Source organism: Cynocephalus volans, chromosome 2 (assembly GCF_027409185.1).
Source record: "Cynocephalus volans isolate mCynVol1 chromosome 2, mCynVol1.pri, whole genome shotgun sequence".
Lineage (NCBI taxonomy): Eukaryota > Metazoa > Chordata > Mammalia > Dermoptera > Cynocephalidae > Cynocephalus > Cynocephalus volans.
This window is the reverse complement of record NC_084461.1, coordinates 69,027,512-69,050,886: the sequence shown is the minus strand read 5'-3', so window position 1 is coordinate 69,050,886 and position 23,375 is coordinate 69,027,512. Positions and strand designations below refer to the sequence as shown.

Genomic DNA, 23,375 nt, shown 5'->3' with positions numbered 1-23,375 from the left:
ATAGTTTCCAGAGTTTCGTTTGTTATTAATTTCTAGTTTTAATCCATTGTGGTCTAAGACACATGGGATAATTCCAATTTTTTTGAATTTATTGAGACTTGATTTGTGACCTAATATGTGATCTATTCTGGAGAATGATCCATGTGCTGATGAGAAAAATTAATATTCTGAGGTTGTTGGGTGGAATGTTCTGTAGATACCTGCCAATTCCAATTGGTCTAGAGTCTTGTTTAGATCTTGTGTTTCTCTACTGATTCTTTGCCTAGATGATCTGTCTAATATTGACAGTGGGGTGTTCAGGTCCCCTGCTATTATGGTATTAGTGTCTATTTCCTTCTTTAGGTCTAATAGAGTTTGTTTTATAAATCTGGCTGCTCCAACATTGGGTGCATACATATTTATGATTGTTATGTCTTCTTGGTGGATCAGTCCTTTTATCATTAAGTAGTGTCCCTCATTGTCTCTTTTTATGGTTTTTAGTTTAAAGTCTATTTTGTCAGATATAAGAATAGCTACTCCAGCTCGTTTTTCTTTTCTGTTTGCATGGTAAATCTTTTTCCATCCTTTCACTCTTAGTCTGTGTGAATCTTTATGGGTGAGGTGGGTCTCTTGTAGGCAGCATATAGTTGGGTCCTGCTTTTTGATCCAGTCAGCCAGTCTGTGTCTTTTAATTGGGGAATTTAAGCCTTTAACATTAAGAGTTGTTATTGAAAGGTGTTGATTTATTCCTAGCATTTTATTGGTTGTTTGGTTGTCTTAGGTGTCTTTTGTTCCTTGCTTTCTGATTTACTGTTTGTTTTCTCTGTTTGTTGGTTCCTTAGGTTGTAGATAGTGTTTTTGTTAGCTTGTTTTCTCTTTATGAATGCCATTTTTATTATACTAGCGGGTTTAGATTTTTCTTGGGTTTTTATGGCAGTGGTAGTTATTTTTCAGGAACCAAACCCAGTACTCCCTTGAGGATTTCTTGTAAGGGTGGTCGTGTGGTAGGGAACTCCCGCAGTTTTTGTTTGTCTGAGAAATATACTATTTGCCCCTCATTTCGGAAGGATAGCCTTGCAGGGTAGAGTATTCTTGGCTGGCAATCTTTGTCTTTTAGTATTTTGAAAATATCATCCCATTCCTTTCTAGCTTTTAAGGTTTGTGATGAAAAGTCTGATGTTAACCTGATTGGGGCTCCCTTATAGGTGATTTGACGCTTCTCTCTTGCAGCTTTTAAGATTCTCTCTTTGTCTCTGAGTTTTGCCAATTTGACTATGACATGTCTTGGAGAAGGTCTTTTTGGGTTGAATACATTTGGAGATCGTTGAGCTTCCTGGATCTGAAGATCTGTGATTTTTCCTATACCTGGGAAGTTTTCTGCCACTATTTTGTTGAATATGTTTTCAATGGAATCTCCATTTTCCTCCCCTTCTGGAATACCCATGACTCGGATATTTGATCGCTTATGGTTGTCTGATATCTCTCTCAGATTTTCTTCAATGTCCTTGATTCTTTTTTCTTTCTTTTTGTCTGCTTGTGTTATTTCAAACAGCCCATCTTCAAGTTCAGAGGTTCTCTCTTCAACTTCGACAAGCCTGCTGGTTAAACTCTCCGTTGTGTTTTTTATTTCGTTGAATAACTTCTTCAGTTCAGCAAGTTCTGCTACATTTTTTTTCAGGACATTGATTTCCTTGTACATTTCCTCTTTCAGATCCTGTATACTTTTCCTCATTTCATCATGATGTCTAGCTGAGTTTTCTTGTATCTCATTCAGTTTCCTTAGAATTATCACTCGAAATTCCTTATCAGTTTTTTCAAGGGCTTCTTGTTCTATAGGATCTAGAGTTTGAGATTTATTAACTTTTGGTGGTGTACTTTCTTGATTTTTTGTATTTCTGGTATCTTTTTTTTTGATGTTTATTCATTGTGGCAGGGGGTTTCACAGTCCACCGGTTTGAGACTAATGACTAACTAGGATGTTGCTGTGGTTGCCAATTTGGTATGGCTCCCGCCGTGACTTCTCAGTTGGCCTCTAGTGCCTTGTGTGTGTGGTTGCCTCGGGTCTTGGGCTTCTCCAGGGAGCCACCTTTCTAGTCAGCTTGGACTCTGCTGGGCTGGTGGATCATGTACCACAGGGTGTGTGATCTCTGTTGAGCTTTCACTTCCTGTGCAGGACTTCTCCCTGTTCCGTGTGCTCTGGCCCAGGCTGTTAGATCGTGCAGTGGCGACCCCACCGGGTGTGTGGTTTCTGTCGAGTCTCCGCCTCCCTGGCCGCACGTCTCCCCACTCTGTGCGCACTGTGCTGGGCTGGGGCGTGTCTTCTGCACCCCTCGTCTATCAGCTGGGCCTTCAAGACCCTGCTCGGCACCGCCTCGCCCAGGAAGTCTACCAGGTTTCTGCTAGGCACAGATGACCGGTCTCTCTGGGTGCCTTTGTAGCACTGTGTAGATCTTTCTCGGGTCTTGTTCACCTTTGTATCCCCCCAGTATAAACCGAGTCAAGCGCCCAACTACAGCCTGGTCTCCGGCAGGTTCAAGCGGACCTGGGAAATCTCCTACCACACTATTCCCAACCAGAAATTCGTTAGGCTTTTTTCCAAACTGGTGGCTGCAGAGATGGTATCTGCCTCCCAGTAACAGGGAGTTTACCTGGGGCTGGAGTCCAGGGTGTGGTGGAGTGACAGTCGGCCCGCCCGTACTTCCTTGCCCTCTCGACACTGGCCGGGGACGCCCCCCGCCACCAGCCCCGCCAGAGAACTGCGGAGGGAGTGGGAGTGGAGGCCGGTCTGCAGGCTCCGGAAAGCCCCGTGCCAGGCCAAGCAAGTGGGAGGGCTCAGTGATGGCCGAGCAGGGCGGAGCTGCCCGCACCTGGGAAAATGGAGGGAGCACCGGGGCAGTGAGTGGCCTGGTTGTGCAGGCGGGAGCCGCGTGGGCATCCACCCCCCCAAACAGAGCTGTGCCAGGTCGGGCGCTCGCTGTGTCTCTGGTTTGCCGCCTTTCCCAGTTCTCGGCCGCTGCCGCCTCGGGCTGTTCAGTCGCGGCGCGGCTCGGGCGCTCCCAGGAATCTTCTTTAATGCCGGCCTGAAACCTCGAATCCTGAATAGGGCAGCTGGCCGCCTTCAGCGCGGCCCCGGCCTCCAGGGTCCTGTCTGCGTCCACAGCAGCCCTGGCGCCGTGTTCCCTGTTTCGAGACTCGCTTTTGCAGCTAAGAAACAGTTCTTTTCCTGCTCCATACTTCAAAGCTGTTGCCTGTAAATGAGGCAGCCTCTCCTGCCGGGGGCAAAGTGGCGTTGAGCCTCCACGACCGGCCAGCAGCAGCAGTCCTCCCTTAAGAGATGGCGAGAGGAAGGTCCACAAGTTTCCCGGCTGCCTGAGGCCCAGTGGCCACCTTTTCCACCTCAGCTACTCCGCGCCAGCTGCCGCAGCCGCCGCCATCTTGAAAACCCTAAACAAGTTTTAAGAGTAGTTACTTTAATTTTTTTTTTCTGCAAATATGTATGTGTTTCCCTCTGGGCCTCCTCAGATAACTCGTGTGCTTCTCATTCCAGGCATTCTCATATCAATGCCGAATTTTGTGTGTTCATCTTATGGGCACAGCAGATTATGGCTCAGGATGCCTGAGCTCTGGGGATCCTCCTGGGTTGCTGGTAACACATGTATGTTCTACCATGTCTGGCATATGTGTCTTGTTCATGGCTTAATATCTTCAGAATAACTTGCATATTCTTAAAGCTCACTTTTAAATCTAATTTTTAAATTTCTATTAAAATTATTTAATTAATTAGAAAGAGCTATGTAAACACTGAAGGTTTTTATAATTTAATAGGCAAACTGTTTTACCGTTAAATCCTTAATTAAATATTGAAGCACTTTAAAAAATGTCACCATCACACAAAGAATACTGAATAAGATATGTGCAAAAAAGGAAGAGTGAAAATAATGACAAAAATTCCTCATTAACATGACCAGCTTGTCTGTTGTGAATAGTGGGAAGTGTATGTAATATCGGATTTTATTCCCAGTACATTAGGGTACATGCTTGGGTACATTAGGGTTCAGCCACAGCATGAGAATTCAAATTTTTTTTTACTGTCCTACTAGTAGTTCACTATCAGACTTCAATGGGAACTTGAAGCAGGTCACAGATCTCTTAGCTGGCCGAAGGCTATGAAGATATTATGTAGCTGTTTGAGGGGACATAGTGGAAAGTGGCAAAAATAAATTCTGATTTTATCTCCCTATAATAAAATGACAGAAAAATGTAGTGACCCAGTTTGAATTGGCATTTGGATCATCTGACATATGGATTCTCTGTATTGGGACTGAGCACTAGCAGAGAGCTCATGTGCAAATATCTGGATAAAAGTGTAAAATGATCAGTTTTATTTAAAGAAAATAGCATTCCCCCCTGCATTTGTTCGGAACTTACTGGCATTGTGTTTCATATGTTTTGTATTTTCAGATGCCTATTTTGGAACTTTCATTGCTTTGCTTCTGTTTCTTGCATGAGAGCCCTTATATGAATGGGATTGAGTAGGAGGAAGAGTCTATCTATAGCTTTTGTCCTCTCCTAAATACTACAAAATGTTTTTTTTATTTTTTAAAAAATAACAGCATTGATTTCTTGCAATTTGTGTTGTCTTAGTTCTGTATAACTTTGTTTCTAATATCCCTATTAATAATACAATTAAACTTAAATTTTAATCATCTGTGAAAACATTAATGCAGTATTTTCCAAACTTTTCATTAGTTACTATGTAAATTGGTGTTCTAGGATAAAAGGATTCTGAGGTTAGATAGGTTTATGGAATGACTCATACTATATCTCTTTTTAGATATTCGTAATGTACATTGTAATGTCAAGGACTCAGACAGTTGCTAAAGTAAGCAATATGTGTACTCCAGGACTTCCTTTAGGGGCCAGAGGTAGAATAAAGTGACAAGGATGTCTATTGACTTAACGCTTTTGTATTTTGGTGAGCTTGTTTTGATATGACTAAAATAAAAGTCCTATGAAATTAGCCTAGTCAAAATGTTCTACTTCATTTGAGACATCTTTAGTGGACTCATTTAGCACAATGATTGGCTCATAGTAGATACTCATTAAAGAAATCTTTATTCAGATTTTATTCAGATTGATCAAGGATGGGCAATACAAATTTCTTTGTGAAATATGAAGACCTTAGAATTAGGTTGGCCTCATGTGGTGTTTAATATTTCTATGGAATCCTCCTTCCCTGATTGCCCCAGGAAATATTTTCTCTAAATTATCCTTCTGGCTTTGTTTGGCTTCATGTACTGGGTTGGGAGGTAAAGGGTAGAGAAAACAGGGATCCCAGAAACTCTGGAACCTTGAACACAGATATCCTAGGAACTGAAATAGAGCTTCTTCTAGGGCTGAATTTTCCTTCCATCGTTATGCATGGGGTATTTTGTCTGTGTCCTTGCAGGGCTGCAGCTGAAGGTGCTGCTGGATTAGAATTAATCCACCACACTATTATTCTGTTTTACTTTAGGAATCTCGAGGCTTTTGTAACTCCTGGTGAGGGAGGTTACATTTCCCATTCCTTCAGCCCTACTTGAAGGGGATGAACTATACTTTTATAATACAGTCAAGTTTATCTATTTATCAATATAGCCAAAGTATTTCTCATGATAATAACGGTTACTTTTTAAACCATAATGTGCCAGGTGTTCTAGTCTCTTTACATAGATGATCTGTAATACAACAACCCCAGGAGGTAGGTACTAGTTAGTTCAGTTTTACAGGCAAGAAATGGTCTCTGAGAGGTTTATGTTTTTGTTGTTGTTGTAATTCTTCCCACAAAACTGTCTGTAATTCATTTTTATGAACTAAAAACCTTTAGTTAGTTTAAAATTAAAGCCTTTAGTTAAGATCATAATAGATTAGAAAGTAACAATAGAGAAAAAAGCCTTGCTTATTTATCTTCTTTTTAAACTCACTGTTTTTAGTTCATTTTCTGCTGTTATAATGGAATACCACAGATTGGGTAATTCGTAAACAATAGAAGTTTATTTGGCTCATGGTTCTGGAGTCTGTAAGGTCTGAGATTGGTGAGGGTCATCCCATGGTGGAAGGTGGAAGGCAGAAGGCAGAAAGGAGCACATGAAACAAAGAAAATCTGGCTGAAATCATTCTTTTATCAGGAGCCCCCTTCTGCAATAACTAACTCACTCCAGCGATTAATGGCATTAATCAATTTGTAAGGGCAGAGCCTCATAACCTAATCACCTCTTGAAGGCCCCACCTCTTAATACTGTTACAATAGCAACTAAATTTCAACATGATTTTGGAGGGGACAAATCAAACCATAGCAATTGCCTTTATTTTTTTACTCATTTACATATTTTTGCTTTTTTAGTGACTTATTGGATTGATCAGTTTTTGGCTTCCTTTTTTGTATGTATTTCATCTAAAAATAACCCAATTGAATGGGATGATGCTTACTGAGACCAAAGAAGTAATCTGCTTCATTTACACTTTCCTGCACTACTTTTATTCCCAGGAATGAGATAGGCATAGATGTGGCTGCTGTTGTAGAAAAGGAGTATAAAGACTGTGATGGTGGGTTAAACATTTTAATTCCCTGTCCTCTTGCCATCTTGGGCATAAGTAGTGGCATCTGCAAGCTGCCTGGATGTTCTTAGCGATTTTTTTTAGTGGATTTAATTTAAAAAAATTTTTATGATGTAGGAATTAAATAATGGCTATCCAAAATAACTCAGTTTTAAAAAAAAAAGAGCTTTCAGTAACAAAGACAATACTCTATCTTACATTACACTTAGAAATTATTTATTTGGACTGTTGTAATATTTTTCCTGTTTCAATCTCAAATCTTCCCGAGTCTCAAATTAATACTATACAGTGTATCATGAATAAAGACTTCGTAACTGAGATGAGGTATTATGTTAGTGTAGATAAGTGATCTAATGGATGCCAGTGTCATTCAAAGTGCCTAAACCTATTTAAGCAGAGTTTTTCTGCCAGATTTTAGAAGCTTAAATCATGTGCCAGTGCTCCTTTTGCTTTATTATTTCTTAAACTTATTCCTGACATACTAAGTTTATAAATTTTGTTAGACCCTACTCTCAACTATTGGCTGTTTTATTTTCATACAAGTTGCACTGCGGAGTTTGCATTTATTATTTTATTTGAACCTGGCAGATGCATACAGTTTAAATAAATGCTTCTTCTTCCACTCTCTTTGCCACCACTCAACCATTCCTTATTGTTGAAAACGAGTTATGTATTAGAATAGGATAACTTTTGGTGTTCGCTTTCTTATCTTTTTGTTTTGAGCTAAATTGTACCAGTTTTTGAAACTGGTGTAAACTAAGAAATGTGGAAATAGATGGAACATTCAGATTAAAAATTATTTATTAAATACCTTCAGTGTACATAGCATTACAGACTACATTAGACCATTTACTTTATTGTTCACACATAACGTAGAAGAATTAATCCTTAATATACCAAAAAATCCTAAACTTATTTTTTACTATAATCTGATTTTATGATTGGTATTTTATATTAAAAATCTTTTGCTTACCCTAAGTTAATCATTGTGTAGTATATGCATGTATTGAAACAACACACTGTATCCCACAAAAATAAATATAAATTAAAAAATTAAAACAAAATGTAAGTAAAATCTTAAAAAAACTTCTACTTTTTATATATTTTCTTTGTATTTCATTTATATTCTATGTTAGTTGTAATCTGGTTATTTTAAATGGTTACATAAATTTTCCAGTATCATCATTTATATTTGAAAAGATAGTGTCTTAAAAAATAAATTGAATATAACAATTAGTTGGGATATAAAACACAATGTAATGAACTTATTTTTCAAAGGAATATATAGATGAGATTTTAGAGAAATAATTTTACCTGAGGGGTAAATAATTATAGTTATATTTACATAATGTCAATATTTGTTCAGTCAATATGTTTCTTCTATTATCTTACTGTATTGTTTGGATATTCGAGTCATTATTGCTTGATTTAGGGGCTTAATACTTACAACAATGTAATATTTACCTGGCATTTTACCTTGCCTATTTATTCCTTTTTGGAGAATTTTTAGTGGCCTTCAGAAAATTAGATAGCAGAGCTGGAACCACAGGTCCTGCCTCACTTTGTTCTTCAAAGTCTTTTCTAAGTAGTTCTAGAAACAATAAGATTAAAAATATTTGGGCTGGTAATTATAGTAATTAACTATTATATTTACCTTTTTGTGCTTTATTTCTTGAAATAATGGTTTTATTTCCATTGATATTAACCTGGTTAAAACAGAAGATCAGGCAAGGGATATTAACAAAGCATTTCATGTAAATAAACACTAGGTTATAAATTCCAGTAGAAGCTGTTGTAGACTGTTGTAATAAAAACATACTTGAGTACTTAAATTAATGAAATAAGAAGTGGACCTAAAAACAACCAATCTGGACAATTCAGTCTGAAAGGGTTTTCTAATATAGCAAGTCTTTTTCCCTCTACTTCTCAGTTTTCTTCAGAAAAATGTCCTCAGCCCTCCATTTTATTTTTGTGGCAGGTTAAGTTGAAAGCATTTATCATTTTAAGATATCTTGTAGTGTTACCAGTGAAAGATGACTTAATGTCTTCAAGTGGACAGATCTAATTTTCGACAGCCTGTCATGGGTAGATAAGGTTTTTGACCATGGGTAAATTAAGATTATTTTAAAAGGAATCCCCGCTTATCTAATGTAACTGGAAGTATAAAAAAGACTGCTTTCTTCCCAATATCTGAAATGCCCTATATTCTACCCTAACTAATCATAGGCACCAGTTCATTGTGGATGGAGTTTCTTGAGAATGTTGAGCCTCATCCTATCTCCAACCTCCACCTACTTACTTTCCCCAGATATTTGTCAAATGCTTAAAGTATGTCAAATGCCAGGTGAGGGACACAGTGCTGAACAAGATATGCAAGGCTTCTGCTTTTCAGCAGTTTATAGTTTTATCTCCTTACCCTTTCTATTTCTTAGTATGGGAAAATATGAATTAATAACTCTACATGTTGCTCTCCCCCCAGTGTTTAAATATGTTGTCTTTCCAAGCAAACAGAAAGGACATTGTTGGGGGGGAGGGAGGGAGGGAGGGAGGTTTTGGTGATGGGGAACAATAATCAACCACAATGTATATCGACAAAATAAAATTTAATAAATAAACAAATAAATAAATAATAAATAATAAATAAATAATAAATAATAAATAAATAAATAAAAATAAAAATAAATAAAAAATAAAAAAATAAAAAAATAAAAATTTACTGTAACTGCTCCTTTTATACATATAATAAATAAATAAATAAATAAATACGTTGTCTTTCAAAAGGTGGTATGTAAATTGGTTTATTTGGAACAAAGAACATATCTCCAACAGAGAAAATATTATAAATTGTAATTACATTCCCAGATGGTACCCATAATGTAGCTGAACTCCAGAAGTAACAATGTTATTGTTTCCTGTTGTCTTTGGGGATATGAGGTTCAGCTATAAATCTAAAATTTGGAGAATATACTTAGCTTTAAAAGCAATTTTGATAACTGGAAGAATGGTCCTTTTTTATTCCCCCTTGACTTCCATATCTCCTGAGCAGCAGAGATTTTTTCCATTTATTCTCCCAGCCCATTGGCAGTGAAAGGCAATTTCTTCCTTCACCTACTGTGGTAGTAGCAATGGCAAGAGGGGAAAGGGTGTCTTTTGTAGCTATGAGAGGAAGGTGACAGGGCTCCTGGGAGTTAGCAAAATAAATTGAAGTGGTTGTACTTGGAGATAGGTACAGGAAAGATCATTCTGGGAGTGGAGAATCCTTAGTACCTAGAAAAAGGACAGGAGTTCAGGGGAGATGGAATAGTATTGAGATTGGATCAAGTTGGCACCAAAGGAGTGTAGAATAGGTTGGATGTAGTAGGACAAGGAACTGGAGGGGAATGTTTACAGCAGTGGTCCCTGTAAGGGAACTAGAAACATGCAGTCAGCCTAGCCAGGGGCTTGAATTTCTCAGATGCTGCAGATTTGTAGGATGGACATTTGCAAGCCAGGTTCTAGCTGCTTCCTTTTATTGACATCTCCTTTTTATGTCAGTAATATTATCAGGAAATATTTAAAGGTCTGTAGAGGACCTAGATCAGTTTTTTAAATGTTACTTTTATGCATTTTATTGAATTTTCCTTTAAATTATATAAGCTTTGGAATGTTTCCAAGACAAAAATTGTGTTATTTAGCACAAATTAAAAACATTGTAAAACAAAATCCCTTAGAAGGAGAAAGCACTATTAAATAAGTAACTATGCTAACTAATTAGTATATTTTCATGTAGTCAAAGAAAAGGGAGAAGTTTCTCGCAATAATCTAAAAGGAAACATGATTTACTTATGGATTACAAGCAAATATTGAAAGTGACCTTAGTAATATCTAAGTTTTCAAAGTTTATTTCTGATATAAAAGGTAAACATTTAATGACTAAGCCAGAATAGTTCTTCTTAGTTACTTTTTGGTGTGATTTATTCTTCATTTGCAATGTGATTACTGGTTTTCTAATCTAGTATATATTGTGAAAATACAAGCTCAGAATAAGAATTTTTTAAGTAAAAAAATTATAATCCCTTTTCCTCAGTTTTAGCAAGTGGAGTTTAGATATTTAAATACATCCTTTTAAAGTTGGTGTATATTTATATACTCAAGAATGAAACCTCAGTTGTAGCAGTACGTTTGTACTTTTCTAATTATTCAAAATATGTTCCTTTAAACATTATCTTTAATTGAAGGTATAATGCAAGGTATAAGACATGGTTATTTGAGCCCTTAAGGTTGTCTGCTAGCTCACTTAAATTTTCTTCACTTCTTAAAAATTCTTTTTTCCTTTTTTTGTCTGCCCGGGCTATTTCGAAAATTCTTTCTTCAAGATCAGAAATTCTTTCTTCTGCTTGTTCTTGCCTGCTGCTTAAGCTATCGGTTGTGGCTTTTTATTTCATTGAATGAATCTTTCAGTTCCATGAGTTCTGCTACATTCTTTTTTAAGATATTAATCTCTTTGTTTTATTCTGGATTTTTTTCTTGTTTTATTTTGTTGTCTGAGTTTTGTCATATCTCAGTGAATTTCCTTAAGGTTGTTGTTCGGAATTCCTTTTCAGTCATGTCAAGGGTTTCTTTCTCAATAGGGTTTGGTATTTGAGAATTACTGTATTCTTTTGGTGGTGTCATATTTTCTTGGGTTTTTGTATTTCTAGTATTTCTACACTGATGTCTGGTCATCTGGTAGAGCAGTTGCTTGCTCTATTACTCTGGAGTGGGCTTTGAGGAGAGAGATGTCCTTTTCTTTTTCCTCCCCACTGGTGACTCTTCTTGTGTCATTGTTGTCAAGTGTCTGGCAATCTGCCTGCACGGTGGCTATGGTTACTGCTGAGGTGTCAAGCTGCTTTTGTGGAAGCCGTGGTTGTGGTGGGCCACCCTCATGGAAGTGCTATTTTTGGCATGCTCTTTCACCTGCTTCTGGGTGGTGGGGGTGACGCCTTTGGCTCCTTCCTAGGACCCTGAATGTGCTGTCTTGCTGCTTCCGGTGGAGGGGGCTGCCCTCCACTCCTGTCTATATTTGAATCATGGGTGTTCCAGAAAGGGAGGAGAAAGGTAAAGGCATGGAAAATCTATTCAATGAAATAATAGTGGAAAATTTCCCAGATATAGGGAGAGACATGGACTTTCAGATCCAGAAGGCTCAAAGATCCCCAAAATGATTCAACCAAAAAAGATCCTCTGCAAGACTTTTTATGGTCAAACTGGCAAAGCTCAAAGACAGAGAATCTTAAAAGAAGCAAGAGAAAAGCATCAAATCATCTATAAGGGAGCTGCTAACAGACTAACAGCAGACTTCTCAACAAAAACTCTATAGGCCAGAAGAAAATGGGATGACCTATTCAAAATACTAAAAGAAAAAAGTGCCAGCCAAGAATACTATACCAAACAAGGCTATCCTTCAGAAATGGGGGGAAAATAGTGTATTTTCTAGACAGACAAAAACTACAAGAGGTCACCACCACATGATCAACCCTACATGAAATCCTCAGGGAAGTCCTGCACCCAGAAGCTGAAAAATTATAATTACTACAATGAATATACAAGAACAAAAGCCGTGGGTAAAAATGCAAATGAGAAAGAGAAAGAAACTAAGTCTCACCACCACAAAAACCCATAATGCCAGTATAAAAATTCGCCGGCTTTATTTCTGATTTTAGTAATTTTGGTCTTTTTTGTTGGTCAGTCTAGATAAAGTTTGCATATTTTGTTGATTTTTTTTAAAAGAAAAAAAGAAGTCCTGGTTATTTGAAATTTGAAAGAACATTCACTTTAACTTGGTGTTGGTGGTAGAGATGGAGGAGAGAGAGTGATGGAGGTCAGGAAGTGTAGGGATAGAGTTGCTGTTTTTTTAAATTCAGATACATAGTACTTTTTATTGTGGATAAAAGAAACAATTTTTTTTCATATTTAACTGTTCTTTGTTAAAAATTTATTTTATTTTAATTTCTCAATTTACATTGTAGTTGATTTTTATGACCCTTTCCTGGTCTTCTTTCCTTTCTCCCTCTCTCCTCCCCTCCAACATCATATCAGTTCACTTGTCTTAACAAGTTCAAGGAATTTTTGTGATTGTTGTGTCTTCTTCCCTCCCTTTATTTGTTTGTGTTGTTTATTTTTAGCTCCCATAAATAAGTGAGAACATGTGATATTTCTTTTTCTGGGTCTCACATGTTTCACTTAATATAATTTTCTTAAGTCCATCCATATTGTTGAGAATGGTAGTATTTCATTATTTTTTATAGCAGAGTAGAATTCCCTTGTGTAGATATGCCTCAGTTTCCTTATCCACTCATCTGATGATGGACATTTGGGCTGATTCCAACTCTTGACTATTGTAAACAGTGCTGCAGTAAACAAGGGAGTACAGGTATCCCTTCAGCATGATGATTTCCATTCCTCTGGGTATATTCCCAGCAGTGGAATAGCTAGGTCATATGGTAGATCTATCTGTAATTGTTTGAGGAACCTCCATACCATTTTCCATAAAGGCCGCACCATTTTGCAGTCCCACCAACAGTGTATGAGAGTTCCTTTTTCTCCACAACCTCTCCAGCACTTATCACTCTCAGTATTTTGGATGTTTTTTCATGTGTCTGTTGGCCATTTGTATATCTTCCTTTGAGGAATGCCAGTTCAGCTGCTTTGCCCATTTTTTAATTGGGTTATTTGTTTTAGTGCTGTAAAATTGTTTGAGTTCCTTGTATATTCTGGATATTAATCCTTTGTCAGATGTATATGTGGCAAATATTTTCTCCCACTCTGTTGGTTGTCTTCTCACTCTGTTGATTGTTTCTTTTGCTGTGCCGAAGCTTTTTAGTTTGATATAATCCCATTTGTTTATATTTCCTTTGGTTGCCTGTGCTTTTGGGGTCATATTCATGAAGTCTGTACCCACTCCTACTTCATGGAGTGTTTCCTCTATATTTTCCTTAAGGAATTTTATTGTTTCAGGATTTATATTTAATTCTTTAATCCATTTTGAGTTGATTTTGGTATATGGTGAGAGGTACGGGTCTAGTTTCATTCTCTTACATATGAATATCCAGTTTTCCCAGCACCATTTGTTGAAGAGGCAGTCTCTTCCCCAGTGTGTAGACTTGGTGCCTTTGTCAAAGATCAGATGGCTGTAGGTGTATGGGTTGATTTCTGGGTCCTCTATTCTATTCCATTGATCCGTGTGTCTGTTTTTATGCCAGTACCATGCTGTTTTGATTATTATAGCTTTGTAGTATAGTTTACAGTCAGGTAGTGTTATGCCTGCAGCTTTATTTTTTTTGCTCAGGATTGTTTTGGCTATGCTTGGTCTTTTGTTATTCCATACAAATGTCTGGATAGTTTTTTCCATTTCTGAGAAACACATCATTGGAATTTTAATGGGGATTGCATTCAATCTGTAGATCACTTTGGTTAATATGGACATTTTCACCATGTTAAGTCATCTTCTCCAAGAGCATGGGATATCTTTCCATCTTCTTGTGTCATCTTTAATTTCTGTCAACTCAAAGTTTGTGGTTCTCTTTTTAGAGATTTTTCACATCCTTGGTTAACTTTATTCCTAAGTTTTTTTTTTTTTTTTTTTTTTTTGGTGGCTATTGTAAATGGGCTAGATTTCTTGATTTCTTTTTCTGCATGTTCACTGTGGGAGTATGGAAATGCTACTGATTTTTGAGTGTTGATTTTGTATCCTGCAACTTTGCTGAAATCATTTATCAACTCTAAGATGTTGTTTGTAGAGGCTTTAGGCTGTTCGATATATAGGATCGTATCATCCACAAACAGGGACAGTTTGACTTTATCTTTTCCAATCTGGATGCCCTTTATTTCCTTCTCTCCTCTGATTCCTCTGGCTAGTATTTCCAGCACTACATTGAATAGGAGTGGTGAGAGTGGGCATCCTGGTCTAGTTCCTGTTCTCTGGATCATCTGGATGATATTGGCCTTGGGCTTGTCAGATATGGCTTTTATTGTGTTGAGATACTTTGCATCTATACCTAACTTGTAGAGAGTCTTTATCCTGAATGGATGTTGAATATTGTCAAATGCTTTTTCAGCATCTATAGAGATGATCATATGGTTTTTGTCTTTGCTTTTATTGATGTGGTGTATCACATTTATTGATTTGCGTATGTTGAACCAATCCTGCATCCCTGGGATGAATCCCACTTGATCATGGTGGATAATTTTGTCTATGTATTGCTGTATTCTGTTAGTTAGTATTTTATTGAGTATTTTTGCATCTATATTCATCAAAGATATTGGCCTGTAGTTTTCTATTTTTGACGTATCTTTGGTTTTGGTATCAGGGTGATGTTTGCTTCATAGAATAAGTTTGGGAGAACGACTTCTGTTTCAGTCTTTTGGAATAGTTTTTAGAGAATTGGTATAAGTTCCTCTCTGATGGTTTGGTAGAAATCTGCAGTGAACCCATCCAGTCCTGGGCTTTTCTTTGTAGGGAGCCTTCTGTTAACAGCGTCAATCTCTTTATTGTTATTGGTCTGTTCATATTTTCTCTATCTTCTTGGCTCAGTTTTGGTAGTTTGTATGTATCCAGAAATTTATCCATTTCCTCCAGGTTTTCAAATTTGTTGGCATATAGTTGTTTATAGTAATATCTGAGGTATCAGTTGTGATATCACCTTTTTCATTTCTAATTTTTGTTATTTGGGTCTTCTCTATCCTTTTCTTAGTTAGCCTTGCTAAAGGTTTGTCAATCTCATTTATCTTTTCAAAAAACCAACTTTGTGTTTCATTGACTTTTTGTATCATTTTTTCGGGTTTCTATTTCTTTTACTTCTGTTCTGATCTTAATTATTTCTTTCTGTCTACTTTGTGTTTTGATTGTTGTTGTTTTTCTAGGTCTTTAAGGTGAAGTGTTCAGTTGTTCATTTGCCATATTTCCATTCTTCTGAAGTAAGCATTTAATATGATAAACTTCCCCCTTAGTACTGCTTTTGCAATATTCCACAGGTTTTGGTATGATGTGTCATTATTTTTATTAGTTTCAAGAAATTTTTTATTTCCTGTTTAACTTCTTCTTGGACCCATATGTCATTAAGTAGAATGTTGTTTAATTTCCACGTTTGTATAGTTTCCAAAGTTTTGTTTATTATTGATTTCTGATTTTAATCTATTGTCATCTGAAAAAAATACATGGAATAATTCCTATTTTTAAAAATTTGTTTAGATTTGCTTTCTGACCTAGCATGTAGTCTGTCCTGGAGAATGTTCCAAGAGCTGATGAGAAGAATCAATATTCTGAGGTTTTTGGAAGGAATGTTCTGTAGTGATCTGCGAAGTCCTATTGGTCTAATGTGTTTTTTAGATCTTATGTTTCTCTGTTTTTTGCCTAGATGATCTGTCCAGTGTTGTGAGTGGGGTGTTCAGGTCCCCTGCTATTATGGTGTTAGTATTTATCTCATTCTTTAGATGTAATAGCATTTGCTTTATAAATCTGACTGGTCCAATGTTGGGTGCATATATATTTATGATTGTTATGCTTTCTTGATGGATAGATCCTTTTATCATTATATAGTGGTCTTCTTTGTCTCTTTTTATGGTTTTTGCTTTAAAATCTATCTTATCTGATATAAGAATAGCTACTCCAGCTTGTTTTTCATTTCTATTTGCATGGTATATCTTTTTCCATCCTTTCATTCTTAGTCTATGTGTATCTTTACAGATGAGGTGAGTCTCTTGAAGGCAGCATATTGTTGGGTCCATCTTTTAAATCCAGTCAGTCAGTCTGTGTCTTTTGAGTGGGGAATTTAATCCCTTTACATTTAGAGTTATTATTGAAAGGTGTTGATTTACTCCTAGCATTTTATTGATTTTTGTTTAGATGTCTTACGTATCTATTGTTCCTTTCTTTCTGATTTTCTGTTTGTCTTCTGTATTTGTTGGTTTCTTGGGGTGGTAGATAAACTGTTTTTTCTTTATTGTTGGCATTTCTGTTTTACTGATAGGTTTTGTTCTTTCTTGAGTATTCATGGCAGTAATGGTTGTTTTTCAGGTATCCAACCCAGGACTTCCTTGAGAATTTCTTGTAAGGTTGGTCATGTGGTAGTGAACTCCCACAGCTTTTGTCTGTCTGTGAAATATACTATTTGTCTTTCATTTCGGAAGGATCCTTGCTGGGTAAAGTATTCTTGGCTGGCAATTTTTGTCCTTTAGTATTTTGAATATATCATCCCATTCTTTTCTGGCTTTTAGGGTTTCTGATGAAAAGTCTGATGTTAGTCTGATTGGGGCTCCTTTATAGGTGACTTGCTGCCTCTCCCTTGCAATTTTTAAGATTCTCTCTTTATCTTTGAGTTTTGCAGTTTGACTATCAACATGTCTTGGAGAGGACCTTTTTGGGTTGAATATGTTCATGGATCTTTGGGCCCCCTGAATCTGAAGATCTGTGACTTTCCCTATATCTGGGAAGTTCTCTGCTATTATTTCATTCAGTATGTTTTCAATGCCATTTACTTTTTCCTCCCTTTCTGGAATACCCATGATTCAGATATTTGAGCGTTTAAGGTTGTCTGTGATCTGTCTTAGATTTTCTTCAATTTTTTAAATTCTTTTTTCTGGTCCACCTGCGTTAATTCAAACATCCTGTCTTCAAGGTCAGAAATTCTCTCTTTTGCTTCTTCTAGCCTGCTGGTTAGACTCTCTGTTGTATTTTTATTTCATTGAATGAATCCTTCAGCTCCACAAGCTCTGCTATATTCTTTTTCAAGGCATTGATTTCTTTGTACATTTCTTCTTTCAGATCCTGTATATTTTTTCTTGTTTCTTGTGTTGTCTAACTGAGTTTTCTTGTATCTCATTTAGTTTCCTTAGAATTGTTGCTCTAAATTCCTTCTCAGTCATTTCAAAGAGTTCCTGTTCTATAGGATGTAGAGCTTGAGAGTTATTATTTTCCTTTGGTGGTGATGTACTTCCTTGATTTTTCATATTTCTGGTATCTTTCCTTTGGTGTTTAGTCATTGTGGCAGGGAGTATCACAGTCCACTTGTTCTATCCTGATGTCTGGCCTAGATACTGAAGGGACTGCCAATTCTGGGCAGCAAGAACGAGCCTGAGCTGGAGGTCCTGAGGTGCCTGCCTCTTCTGGCATGGCTGGCTCAGGGCATGTGGACCCGGCGGCTTTCAGGCCTCTCTGGGCGGCAGGCACGGCGCTGGGCTGGGGGTCTCATAGCACCTGCCTTTTCTGGCGCAGCTGACTCGGGGTGTGGGGGCCTGGCAACTCTTGGGCCTCTCTAAGTGGTGGGGACTGACCTGGGCTGGAGGTCCCGCAGCACCTCAGAAGAAACAATTTTAAAGCCAGATTAACACAGATGACTAGTCTGGAATATTCAGCCCCCAAATTTACTTATTCACTTCTTTAGTGACTTATTCAGAATTTACTGAGTAGTTACTGGTTTTCTAATTCACTGTGTCTTATGAATAAAGAATTTTTAAATATTTAAAAAAATAAATTTTCTCAGGTTTTACAAATTAATTTTAGATATTTAAGTACATTCTCTCTTAAAGCTGGTTTATATTTATAAAGTGAGAAGTCATGTGCATGTGAAAGTACCATTAATGTATTAATATTACATTTTATTCAGTAAAGTTACTGTATGAATTTGATTTACATTAAAAATATCTGAAAAATCTCCACTTGAGTTAACCGTAACTAGGATTAATTGTTATTTCATTTGTAAGGCATATATATTTCAACTGGAGATGATCATTTTGGTGACATTTAATGGGAGTGTGGCTAATAAATGTGGTTATTTATCTAAAGGAATGACTGGTTGAATGAAATAGCGAGGCTTTCTAGATTCAATTAAAAATGAAATTAAATAGAATAAGTTAATTTCTTCTTTTGTTAAAGTTGATTCCTAGGGAGCATACAGTTTCTGCTGTAGTAGGGGTTAAAATTGTGTGTGTGTGTGTGTGTGTGTGTGTGTGTGTGTGTGTGTGTGTGTGTGTGTGTGTGTGTGTGTTTGGAGGAGGAGAATAGCTTATTAAGACTCTGTGAATTTGGTTAATCTTTTGTTTTGGAGCTTCCATTGTATTTCTCCTGCACTGTGATTACTCCTTCCATGGTATTTCTTGTGGACTGTGATTCACCTGCACATGGTATTACTCCTTACTGTGTAAAATCAAAATGGAATTGTTAAAAGACAGGAATAGATTATGCACGTGACTGTGTTTTGATCTGCAAACCATTCTGCTTTCAAATACTCTTAATTTTGCAGATATATAGGGCAGTCAGTAAAGGAAGGCAGACATTCGCTAAAATATCTTATTTACATTTTATAAATTATATATTTTGACATACCAAGAATACACTGAAATGACACAGTAATCTGATTTAGTACCGTGAACCTATTATAACACATTTATCCGTTTAGATGACTTTGTAATTGTCAACATTAGTGTAATTTATCCACTTCAACTCTTGTGGACTAAAAAGTATGGCTTTTAATTGTAAGATAGATTAGATTAAAAGGATTTAATGAATATAAGAGGTAGAAATTATCAGCTCTTTGAAAAACTAACATCTGGGGAAATTTAGAAGGAGTAAATGTGTTCGTAAATTATGTATTATTTTAGATAACAGTTTTATAGTGATATACCTTTTGCCATTTTTGATTGGAACTCTGCTTGCTCCAAATTTACTTATTGAACCAACTGACATGGAGTGAGTTGAAATAATCTTTGACTGGTGGGGTCAGATATTTTCCATAGGGTATAAATAACATGCTTTTATCTTACTTCATGTTGGTTTGGAAACCATGGAACATTTGTCCACAGTGAATTATGGGGAACCGCACAGACTTATATTGTGGAGAAATATAATTTATCTTAATGTTTGGGTGGAGGGGAAGAGTGGTGTGGAGTGGTGGTGGTTGTGCTAGTGGTTGCCTTAGATTCAGTTTTGACAGGTGAGCTTGCCACTTCTTGGTCCAGGTGGTCACTCTGGAGTCATTTATTCTATCTGTGCCACATTTTACTAATAACAAATATTTAAACTGTATTTACTTCAAAAAGTTCACGGAAAAACGAAATTGAAAGATGATACAAATCTCTCCATGAACTTTTTGAAGTACCCTTATATAATATTGTATTTAGGAGATATTGTAAAGGCCATCTGGTCCAAACTTCTATTCAATGAATAAAGCTTCTGAGATATCCCCAGCTTCAACCTGTACCTTTACTCTTATCAGTGAACACTCACATTTCCCACCCCCAAATGGTTAATTTCTCAGCCCATAATTTTTCTTTTCTTGCTTAAAATCAGCATAAATTTATTCTTTTACAGTTCTGGAGGCTAGAAGTCTTAAATCAAGGTGTTGGAAGGGCCATGTTCCCTCCAAAGGCTATAGGGGACAATCTGTCCTTGTCTCTTCTAAATTCCAGTGATTGTCAACAATCCTTGGTGTTCCTTGCCCAGCCCATAAAAAATTTAATACCTCTCATGATTACAAAAAAGGTCTTTGGTACATTGAGTTAAAATTTGCCTTCTTATCATTTTAACCCATTGGTTTAATTCTACCCTCTTTAGCCTGATGAAATAAGACCAAGCCCTCTAAATACTTGACAACCTGTTAAGTATTTGAGCATTTTCATTTTGCAGGCTGTGCATCACTGACACTTTTGACCATGGCTCATGACTTTTTTAAAATTTTTTACCCCCTCATCCTTCTAGGACTATTACCTTTTCTTTTCTAGTACTTATAGTCTGTTAATAAATTTTAAAATAAAATTAGCTCTTTTGGTAGGACAGTCAGATATACTACTGTATTAATTCATATTGAACATTTCTTTTCATGTGGGCTGCTGCTAAGTCATATTTGTCATCCTGTACAAGGTTTTTTCATTCAAGCACAGGATTTTACATTTATTTTTGTTGAATAGCCTATTAGATTTAGCACAATATTTCAGGGTTCCTTATTCTTCTTGGATGCTAATTCAGGAATCTAAATATTGTAGTTACTTCCTTAGTTTTATTCTCAAATTTGATGATTATGCTGTGATTGATTATCTAAAATCAAGGAGTTACTCTGATTCTTTCCACCTGGATTTAGGGAAGTCAAGACCTCTTAGCTCACTGTCCTTTTATTGATTTAGGTATCCAAGGGTGCTAAATGTTTCTTAGTGCAATTGATTGGAATTTAAGTATCCGGAGATTAATTTAATGTAGGTTCATGTTGTGTTTAATCTTATTTTTCACCCCTCATCTGTTTTTCTCTTTAATCTATTGATTATTTTGCCTTCCTATGTGGAGATACATTTGAAAAGTTTATTTTAGATACAAAAGTAAGTGAAGAATCAGAATGATCCTATCTATGTTTGAAAAAATAGACTCTACTTTCTGGTATTTTTTTTTAAATTGTGGGTTTCTTTTGGTGGGTTTTTACTTATGTTTTTGGCTGCTGATTAAGTTTCTGTATTCCAAAGATTTTCATAGTAACCTTAATTTTAATTAGGAAATGTCATCTAGAATGGACATCTTTTCAATTACAAATGCACATAATAAAGGCTTATTTTAATATAAGTTGAAAAATAATTAAAAGAGAACTATGTGAAAAAATTCTTAATAAAGTAAGATTTACTGAAAGCTGCTACTAAATAATGAATAATTTACTTTCATATGCAAAAATATTTTATGAGCTATAAAACACTATAAATATAAGTTGCTATTGCTATTTTGTAGTAATGAGATAATAGAGTAAAATTTTTCTATTGCATATTGATATGTCAAAATCTATCTCAATAATAGAATACTTTATGAAACCGTTTTATTACTTTCAGGTACATAGAGAATTTTATTTTGGCCACCATTGTTGCATATAGTGTAGTTTTTTCATCCTATTACCTTTTTCTTAAAAATCCTCTTTTCTCTCTGTTCATTCTATTTCCCTTACTGCCTGGCTTACGTGCTATTTCCTGTTAGTTAAAACTCTTTTGTCAAGAGTGTCTTACTACAGTTTCTTCCTATTCTGAATTCTTGATGTTTTTTATTGCCCGCATGCCCATTTATGCTACTTTGTATTATTGATATTGTTTTTTTCATTCATCCAGAAATCATCTATTTTTCATTTTTTTTTTTTAACTTTTATTTTGTCGATATACATTGTGGTTGATTATTGTTGCCCCTTACCAAAACCTCCCTCCCTCCTCCCTCTCCTCTCTCCCCCCCAACAATGTCCTTTCTGTTTGCTTGTCATATCAACTTCAAGTAATTGTGGTTGTTATAGCTTCTTCCCCCCCCCCCGTTTTTTTTGTGTGTGTGTGTGTGTGTGAATTTATATATTAATTTTTAGCTCCCACCAATAAGTGAGAACATGTGGTATTTCTCTTTCTGTGCCTGACTCGTTTCACTTAATATAATTCTCTCAAGGTCCATCCATGTTGTTGCAAATGGCAGTATTTCATTCGTTTTTATAGCTGAGTAGTATTCCATTGTGTAGATGTACCACATTTTCTGTATCCACTCATCCGATGATGGACATTTGGGCTGGTTCCAACTCTTGGCTATTGTAAAGAGTGCTGCAATGAACACTGGGGAACAGGTATACCTTTGACTTGATGATTTCCATTCCTCTGGGTATATTCCCAGCAGTGGGATAGCTGGGTCATATGGTAGATCTATCTGCCATTGTTGGAGGAACCTCCATACCATTTTCCATAGAGGCTGCACCATTTTGAAGTCCCACCAACAATGTATGAGAGTTCCTTTTTCTCCACAACCTCGCCAGCATTTATCGTTCGGAGTCTTTTGGATTTTAGCCATCTTAACTGGGGTTAGATGGTATCTCAGTGTGGTTTTGATTTGCATTTCCCGGATGCTGAGTGATGTTGAGCATTTTTTCATATGTCTGTTGGCCATTTGTATATCTTTCTTAGAGAAATGCCTACTTAGCTCTTTTGCCCATTTTTTAATTGGGTTGCTTGTTTTTTTCTTGTAAAGTTGTTTGAGTTCCTTATATATTCTGGATATTAATCCTTTGTCAGATGTATATTTTGCAAATATTTTCTCCCACTCTGTTGGTTGTCTTTTTCCTATACCTGGGAAGTTTTCTGCCACTATTTTGTTGAATATGTTTTCAATGCAATCTCCGTTTTCCTCCCCTTCTGGGATACCCATGACTCGGATATTTGAGCGCTTAAGGTTGTCTGATATCTCTCTCAGATTTTCTTCAATGTCTTTGATTCTTTTTTCTTTTTTTTTTGTCTGCTTGTGCTATTTCGAACAGCCCATCTTCAAGTTCAGAGGTTCTCTCTTCAACTTCCGTAAGCCTGCTGGTTAAACTCTCTGTTGTGTTTTTTATTTCGCTGAATAACTTCTTCAGTTCAGCAAGTTCTGCTACATTTTTTTTCAGGACATTGATTTCCTTGTACATTTCCTCTTTCAGGTCCTGTATAGTTTTCCTCATTTCATCATGATGTCTTGCTGAGTTTTCTTGTATCTCATTCAGTTTCCTTAGAATTATCACTCGAAATTCTTTATCAGTCATTTCAAGGGCTTCTTGTTCTATAGGATCTAGAGTTTGAGATTTATTAACTTTTGGTGGTGTACTTTCTTGATTTTTTGTATTTCTGGTATCTTTTTTTTGATGTTTATTCATTGTGGCAGGGGGTTTCACAGTCTACCGGTTTGAGACTATTGACTAACTAAGATGTTGCTGTGGTTGCCAATTTCGTATGGCTCCCTCCGTGACTGCTCAGTTGGCCTCTAGTGCCTTGTGTGTGTGGTTGCCTCGGGTCTTGGGCCTCTCCGGGGATCCACCTCT

At 36.5% G+C, this 23,375-nt stretch overlaps 1 protein-coding gene across 3 annotated transcripts in view; it reads left to right on the top strand.

The window, feature by feature from the left end:
* Window positions 1-23,375, top strand: part of SSBP2 (single stranded DNA binding protein 2) — a 317,496-nt gene that overhangs the window by 55,624 nt on the left and 238,497 nt on the right. The window lies entirely within an intron of this gene.